Source organism: Coptis chinensis, chromosome 1 (assembly GCF_015680905.1).
Source record: "Coptis chinensis isolate HL-2020 chromosome 1, ASM1568090v1, whole genome shotgun sequence".
NCBI lineage: Eukaryota > Viridiplantae > Streptophyta > Magnoliopsida > Ranunculales > Ranunculaceae > Coptis > Coptis chinensis.
The window spans coordinates 11,880,736-11,889,021 of NC_141456.1; the positions used below are offsets into that span (position 1 = coordinate 11,880,736).

An 8,286-nucleotide genomic window follows, 5' to 3' on the forward strand; every position below is an offset into this window, starting at 1 on the left:
AATTTTTCACAAGAAGGATGTGAACTAGCTTTACAAGGTGAGTTTCATATAGAAACAAGAACAAGATGAGAGATTCCCTAAGTTTGATCCATACATGAATGTAACCACTCTGGTACAAAACTCTGGCTTTTTGTGTCCTCAGCCAAGCCACTGGTAAACAACATAAGTACTTAGCGTATGATGTTTATAAATTGGGAATTCATGTATTGGTCACACCATTAGACTCGCATATTTTCTTTCCTAGACTAGCCACTCAAATATAATCTTTTTATTTTGTGCGACTGCGTTCTGTTTTACATTTGATTATAATTGTTTCTGCGTGATTGCCACATTTTTTCCGACAAAGATTTCACACTTTTTTAGTGTAAAATCATGGGTAGGCCACATTTGCTTGCTGTACCATACCCAGCACAAGGTCATGTCATGCCTCTTATGGAGCTAGCCCACAACTTGGTAGACCACGGTTTCAAGATCACATTTGTAAATACCGAATTCAGTCACAAAAGAATCATGGCTGCATTGTCTAACAATGGTTACGACGAGGATTTTATTCATTTGGTTTCCATTCCTGATGGAATGGAAGAGAGGGATGACCGAAATGACCTAGGGAAGCTATGTGATGCAATGGTGAATATTATGCAAGGACATCTGGTGAACCTGATTAAGAAGATCAATGGATCAAATAACGTTGATGATAAGATCACTTGCGTTATTGCTGATAAAAAACCTGGGTTGGGTTTTGGAGGTTGCTCAGAGGATGTCCATTCGAAAAGCTGCTGTATGGCCAGCATCTGCGGGGTTTGCTGCTGTGGCTCTTCACATCCCTAAGTTGATTGAAGATGGAATTGTTGGTGAAGATGGTAAGTTTGATCAACTCATTTAAGCTCTTGCCACTCCCATTTATTTACTATATTCCTTTTCACAAGATCAACTGAAACTCTGAAAGTACTAGTTTTAGCTAGCTACATACATTCATTGTATTATATTCTGGAGACCGAATCAATCGTTTTCGTGTGGATAAACTATACTATATATATGTAAACTTTTTAACATAAGTTATCTGTTCTACAATTTTGCCTGAAAACAAGAATGTTTTTTTTTTTGCGTTGTGATGCATGAGACAAGTCAACAAATTTATAATTCCAGTGAATGCATTGTTCTGAATAACTATTGCATGATGTTGAATATTGATTTATTATTTGAATCTGATTAAGTTGCACCTACTTGCAGGAGTCTTTTTAAAACCAAATGATCCACCTATCTCCAACAATGCCGGCCATGAATACATCCCCATCTTGTTTGGTTATGCATGGGCAATCGAGGATTACAGGAAACCATCTTCAAGGTGATGATCAGTAACACCCGTGCTGTAAAACTGGCTGACTATATTATTTGCAACTCATTTTATGAACTTGAACCTTCAGCTTTCACCCTAATTCCGAACTTTAAGCCCATTGGCCCATTGTTTGCCAGCAGTAGACTAGCTCACTTTTGGCCTGAGGATTCAACTTGTCTAAGTTGGCTTGATCAACAACAAGCAAAATCAGTCATTTATGTGGCCTTTGGTAGCTTTACAGTCTTGGATACGCTTACAATTTGAAGAACTAGCACTTGGTCTAGAACTTTGTGGTCACGCTTTCCTATGGGTAGTCCGACCGGACTTCACTTGTGAGGGTACTGATGTGTACCCTGAGGGGTTTGAAGCAAGAGTGTGCTCTCGTGGAAGGATGGTTGGTTGGGCTCCTCAGAGGCAGGTGTTGGCTCACCCTTCTATAGCTTGTTTCTTATCACATTGTGGTTGGAACTCAATTATGGAAGGACTGAGTGTTGGAGTACCATTTTTGTGTTGGCCTTATTTTGCTGACCAGTTGCTTAACAAATCCTATATCTGTGATGTCTGGAAAAATGGCTTGGGTTTTGACTCGGATGAAAATGGGCTCATCTCCAGGGAGGAGATTAAAGCAAAGGTGGTTGGGCTGCTTGGAAACGAGGAGATCAAAGGAAATGCTTTGAACCTGAAAGAGATAGCCCTGAAGAATGTGAGTGATGGAGGGGCATCTTCGAGGAATTTTGAAGATTTTGTTCAATGGATTAAGTATGAAGGATAATAGGCAACATTTTGGTTTGAGACCTCAATGCATGTGTTGGGTCTGATAGACCTTGCCCATTTCTACTATCAAAGGATGTGTTTTGTATTTTTTTCTCTATCGATAATAGTTAAATTACTGCAATGCTGATTTGATCGTAAACCCAAATCTCTTACAGGATGAAACACCATTCAGATCAAGTAATGGATTTTTTTCCCCTTAAAGATGAAATTAATTTGTTCACATGAAAGTGTGACTGCGGTTTACAAATAAAGTGCAACATGTTAATTATATAGTCCATAGTTTGGCTTTTAGAATCTGTTGGTTTCCATGCAACGCACACTGGCTATAAAGAAGAGATGCCTGCACTTATTTCTTCCATACATTCTACAAAGGATATTTTGATTTTTTTAATACGGAAGAAAGAATTGAAAAAAAAAAAAATACAAGTTTATCAGACTGTAAGCTCATACACATCTAACCAAAATCAGAAAAATCTCAAGTACTTTTGGTCCGGCACCTCCAAATTAAAGAGCCAAGGAGGTCGACCATCATAGATTACAGAAACATCTCTCTCTAGCATTGTCCCTCTTTTGCTGCTGTATCTGCAGCAAAGTTCGATTCTCTAAGTATGTGAAACTAGGAGATATGTAAACTTCCTCTTACAGCGGGTCCACCTTTGCGCTAGCCTTCCACGGGACTTGATCCTTTACAAAAGCCATGACTGCAGCTCTAGCATCTGATTCCACCCGTACTTCCAAGTTCCAACCACCCTTTACTGATTGCTAACTCTAATGCACAAACAATAGCTTCACACTCAGCAATGTGATTGGTTAAGTTGTCACCCCAAGCCTTTTACCCATAACCAACTTAATAGCACAATTTTTGTCTCAGAAGACTAATGATAAACATATGCATTATTACGACAAAACGTTCGGCAATTTCTTGTGTTCTGAGTGGACTTTTCGCTCTTGATGTGTTTGTCTTGATACTTTCGTGGAACAAATAGCTTTTGTAGTGCTTTGGTGTAAAATAATATAAATTTTCTCAAGTCTTTTTTGTTCTACTTCCGGCCAGTTTTTTTTTGTTTGTGCTGTTGCCCTGTTTTTATTTTCAATACTGCGTATATGATCTGTGAAGATCATGAATTCACGACTGATTTAGTGCTGCACAAGAGTACACAGAATTAATGCAGTTAGTTTAGTGTTGCTTCAGTCAGAATCTGTAGCAGATTTAGAGTGTGATCATGGGGATCATTTTCTCGCACACTCATCCCCTTGTCATTCACTTCATATGTTTGATATATTTGCTTTTGATTTATGTATGATCTATCTAGGCTTTGTTCCCCAATTTATATGATGATCTGCACATGTAAATCGGTCAGGGTACATAGAAGGTGTGACTCATTTTATATGCAACTGCTGGATACTGACTCAGTTTTCTTCAGAATACCTAAACGCTCCTGTCACATTCGCAGGTTCTTCTCTGTGGCAAGTAGTGTTGTCACAAGAGTGTTGATCTTATTCCTCCAAAGGCCAAATAGACTTTTTACATGGATTATCCGTCCAGCCCAAATTTGAAATTGAATGATTTTATTCCATTTTCTGCGTTAATGTTATTACTGATATTTTAGGCTAATAGCGTAATAGGTGAGAAAACTTCTCTTCCTCAGATGCCATTAGGCTAAACTGAAACAGGTTCCCAAATCTTGTCTGTTTGATCGTATTGTTACATTTGTCGTTGAGTGCTTCTCTATTTGTCACTAGATTTGTTTTCCATCTTGTCTTGAAGGTCTGGGACCTATTAGTATGTACACAAAGAAAATACTAATTTTTCACAGGAATGATGTGAATTAGCGTACAAGGTGAGTTTCTTGTAGAAACAAGAACAAGATGAGAGATTCCCTAAGTTTGATCCAAACATAATTGTAACCACTCTGGTACAAAACTCTGGCCTTTGTGTCCTCAGCCAAACCACTGGTAAACAACATAAGTACTTCGCATATGATGTTTATAAATTGGGAATTCATGTATACTACTGGTCACACAATTAGTCTCGCATATTTTCTTTCTTAGTCTAACCACTAAAATCTTTTGTTTTGTGCGATTACGTTCTTTTTGTCATTTGATTATAATTGTTTCCGCGTGATTGCCTCATTTTCCAATAAAGATTTCACACTTCTTTTTGTGTAAAATCATGGATAGGCCACATTTGCTTGTTGTACCATTCCCAGCACAAGGTCATGTCATGCCTCTCATGGAGCTATCCCACAACTTGGTAGACCACGGTTTTAAGATCACATTCGTAAACACTGAATTCAGTCACAAAAGAATTATGTCTGCATTGTCAAACAATAGCTACAGTGAGGATTTTATTCACCTGGTTTCCCTTCCTGATGGAATGGAAGAGGGGGAAGACAGAAATGACCTAGGGAAGCTATTTGATACAATGGCGAATGTCATGCAAGGACATTTGGAGAACCTGATTAAGAAGATCAATGACTCAAATAAGATTACTTGTATTGTTGCTGATAAAAACATGGGTTGGGTTTTGGAGGTTGCTCAGAGGATGTCCATTCGAAAAGCTGCCGTATGGCCAGCATCTGTGGTGTTTGCTGCTGTGGCTCTTCACATCCCTAAGTTGATTGAAGATGGAATTATTGGTGAAGATGGTATGTTTGATTGACACATTTAAGCTCTTGCCGCACCCATTTATTTGGTATACTTCTTTTCATGAGATAAAATACTGAGAGTACTAGTTTTAGCTAGTTCTATTTTAATTCTAGAAATGGTATACTAAGGAAGAAATTAAATTTCGTTTTCGGTTATTGTTAAAGAAAACGAAAATATAGAAATTTTCGTGAAAAGTAAGAAAAAATATGGCGAATGCATAAAAAAAAACAAATATATATACGCTAACAATTATTATTTCAAATTTAAATGTCTATACACTAAAAATGACCTAAATAAACAACTCATTTTCTCAAAATTAACAATCCTCTCAAATAGACATATATGATATATATCTCAATAATCAAATGTGACCCCATAAAAAAATACAAAATCAAAATCAAAAGGGAAAAGTAGCAAAAATGAATGGCAAGGTGAATACTAAATGCTAGATGTTTGTTTGAGAAAGATTATGTCTTTAATGTTTAGTAACTAGTAAATACTAAATGCTACCCTGCTTCCCAATCCAAAAAAAAAAATATATATATACTAAATGCTAAATGTTAAATTGACAAAAATAACTTAACCACTATTTAAATTATTTATTGCACTTGTTATCATTCAAAAATTTTTGTAAATTTCGTGAAAAGTTGTATATTAGTATACAAAATGAACTAAATCTAAAAAAATCGAAAATTTCATGAAATTATGTCAAAAACTTGCAAACAGAAAAAATGTAGGTTCAAAATGTTTCTATGCCCAATTTAAAACAAAAAGTTTCAAATTTTATGCAATTTCTGAAATTTTGTTCCTTTTACTAAAGAAATTAGTGGTTTCTTTTTTGTAGACAAAATAATAGAATAGTTGCTGAGAATGCTGACCTTTATATGTAAATTTTCTATTTTAAAATTTACTCTACCTTCTACAAAAGAAAGGCGTAGTCCAATGGTCTTTATCTTTTTTAAAGTAAAAAGTAATAAAGAATTTGTTGCTGAATAAATTAATTTTTCTTATTTCTTTTTTATTTTACTATAATGTAGAAAAATGTAGATGAGAGTTTAAATATGTTGACTTTAAATTTCCATTTTATCGACTTTTTACTTTAAATTTATTTTTTAAATTTACTACTTTATCGACTTTTAAATTTACTTTTTATCGACTTTTAACACTACTTTTAAAGAATGAGAGCCATCGACTTCCATTTAACAAGATTGATGCATGAGACACGAGACAATTCATCTAAATTGTAGCCGGTGTGGGTCTGCCTTAACCCTCTAAATATTTAAAATAAAAGTTACAAGAAAAATGAAAGAAAGACAAGTCATCTAATTGTAATTCAAATGAACGCAATGTCCTAAATAACAATTGCATAATGTCAAATGTTGGATTTCTTATTTGGAGCTGACTAAGTTGCACCTATTCACAGGAAGTCTTTTAAAGAACCAAATGATCCACCTATCTCCAACAACGCCGGCCATGAACACATCCCATCTTGTTTGGTTATGCATGGGCAATCAAGGGTTACAGGAAACCATCTTCAAGGCGATAGTCAGTAACAGCCGCGCTGTTAAACTGGCTGACTACATTATTTGCAACTCATTTTCTGAACTTGAACCTTCAGCTTTCACCTTAATTCCAAAGTTTAAGCCCATTGGCCCACTGTTTGCCAGCAGTAGACTGGCTCACTTTTGGCCTGAGGATTCCAATTGTCTTCGTTGGCTCGATCAACAAGAAGCAAAATCAGTCATTTATGTGGCCTTCGGTAGCTTTACAGTCTTGGATAACCGACAATTTGAAGAACTAGCACTTGGTCTTGAACTTTGCGGCCAACCTTTCCTATGGGTAGTCCGACCAGACTTCACTTGTGAGGGTACGGATGTGTACCCTGAGGGGTTCGAAGCAAGAGTGTGCTCTCGTGGAAGGATGGTTGGTTGGGCTCCTCAGAGGCAGGTGTTGGCTCACCCTTCTATAGCTTGTTTCTTATCACATTGTGGTTGGAACTCAACTATGGAAGGACTGAGTGTTGGAGTACCATTTTTGTGTTGGCCTTATTTTGCTGACCAGTTGCTTAACAAATCCTATATCTGTGATGTTTGGAAAAATGGCTTGGGTTTTGACTCGATGAAAATGGGCTCATCTCGAGGGAGGAGATTAAAGCAAAGGTGGTTGGGCTGCTTGGAAACGAGGAGATCAAAGGAAATGCTTTGAACCTGAAAGAGATAGCCCTGAAGAATGTGAGTGATGGAGGGGCATCTTCGACGAATTTTGAAGATTTTGTTCAATGGATTAAGTATGAAGGATAACAGGCAACATTTTGTTTGAGACCTCAATGCATGTGTTGTCTGATAGACCTTACCCATTTCTACTATCAAAGGATGTGTTTTGTATTTTTTCTCTATCGATAATAGTTAAATTACTGCAATGCTGATTTGATCGTAAGCCCAAATCTCTTACAGTATGAAACACCATTCAGATCAAGTAATGGATTTTTTTTTCCTAGCCTTAAAGATGAAATTAATTTGTTCACATGAAAGTGTGACTGTGCGGTTTATAAATCAAGTGCAACATGGTAATTATATAGTCCATAGTTTGGCTTTTAGAATCAGTTGGGTTCCATGCAACGCACACTATAAAGAAGAGATGCCTGCACTTATTTCCTCCATACATTCTACAAATGATACTAGCACTTGGCCTTGAACTTTCAGATAAACCTTTCCTATGGGTCGTCCGACCAGACCTCAATAACAACGGTACTCATATTCACCCCGACGGGTTTGAAGCAAGTGTGGGCTCTCGAGGACGGATGGTTGGATGGGCTCCACAAAGGGGAGGTGTTGGTCCACCCTGCTATTGCTTGTTTCATAACACACTGTGGTTGGAAGCTGGAACTCAACTATGGAGGGTCGTCATGGAGTTCTTTTCCTATGTTGGCCTTATTTTGCAGATCAAATTCTGAATAAAAATTACATTTGCGGGTTTTAACACAGGAAAATGGGATCATTTCAAGAGAAGAGATCAAAAGAAAGGTGGTTGGACTGCTTGGAGACGAGGGATTAAAGCAAGCGCACTGAATTGGAAAGAAATAGCAATGGACAACGTCAAAAGTGGAGGAGCATCGTCAAAAAACTTTGAAGATTTTGTTAAAGCTATTAAGGAATTCGGCACTTACTAAAAAATTTCTCCAATTTTCTGCTAGTTTGAAAGAAATAAAAGATACATAATTTAGCTTGAGCAGTGACCCTGTTGCATTTTCATTCGAAAAGTGCACTTTGACATAAGTTGATTAGGAGGTTCTAGTGTTCTATACGTACACAGTACACTGGAAAGCCAGTACGTATAAATTCCTAAACACGGAGATACAAGTGCTCCACCAGACGTCCAGTCATTTTAAACCGTGCAAGAAGACTCGGCTAAACTCGTTTGATTACAATTAGCTAATCAATCACCCTATATACAAAAACTGCTTCTCTATAGTAATTAGTCTAATCTCCTTCAAAATAGTTAAGTTTTAATCTAATGACCCGTCACCC

General features: G+C 36.9%; 2 pseudogenes across 1 annotated transcript; both read left to right on the top strand.

Annotated features, from left to right (window-relative positions):
• The first annotated feature begins 363 nt into the window (after window positions 1-363).
• On the top strand, window positions 364-2,657 carry LOC147522151 (UDP-glycosyltransferase 83A1-like; annotated as a pseudogene).
• A 1,459-nt stretch (window positions 2,658-4,116) lies between these two features.
• Window positions 4,117-7,339, top strand: LOC147522152 (UDP-glycosyltransferase 83A1-like; annotated as a pseudogene). The gene is made up of 2 exons (XR_015212430.1): window positions 4,117-4,758; window positions 6,183-7,339. The product of XR_015212430.1 is annotated as a UDP-glycosyltransferase 83A1-like (transcript).
• Window positions 7,340-8,286: the final 947 nt, after the last annotated feature.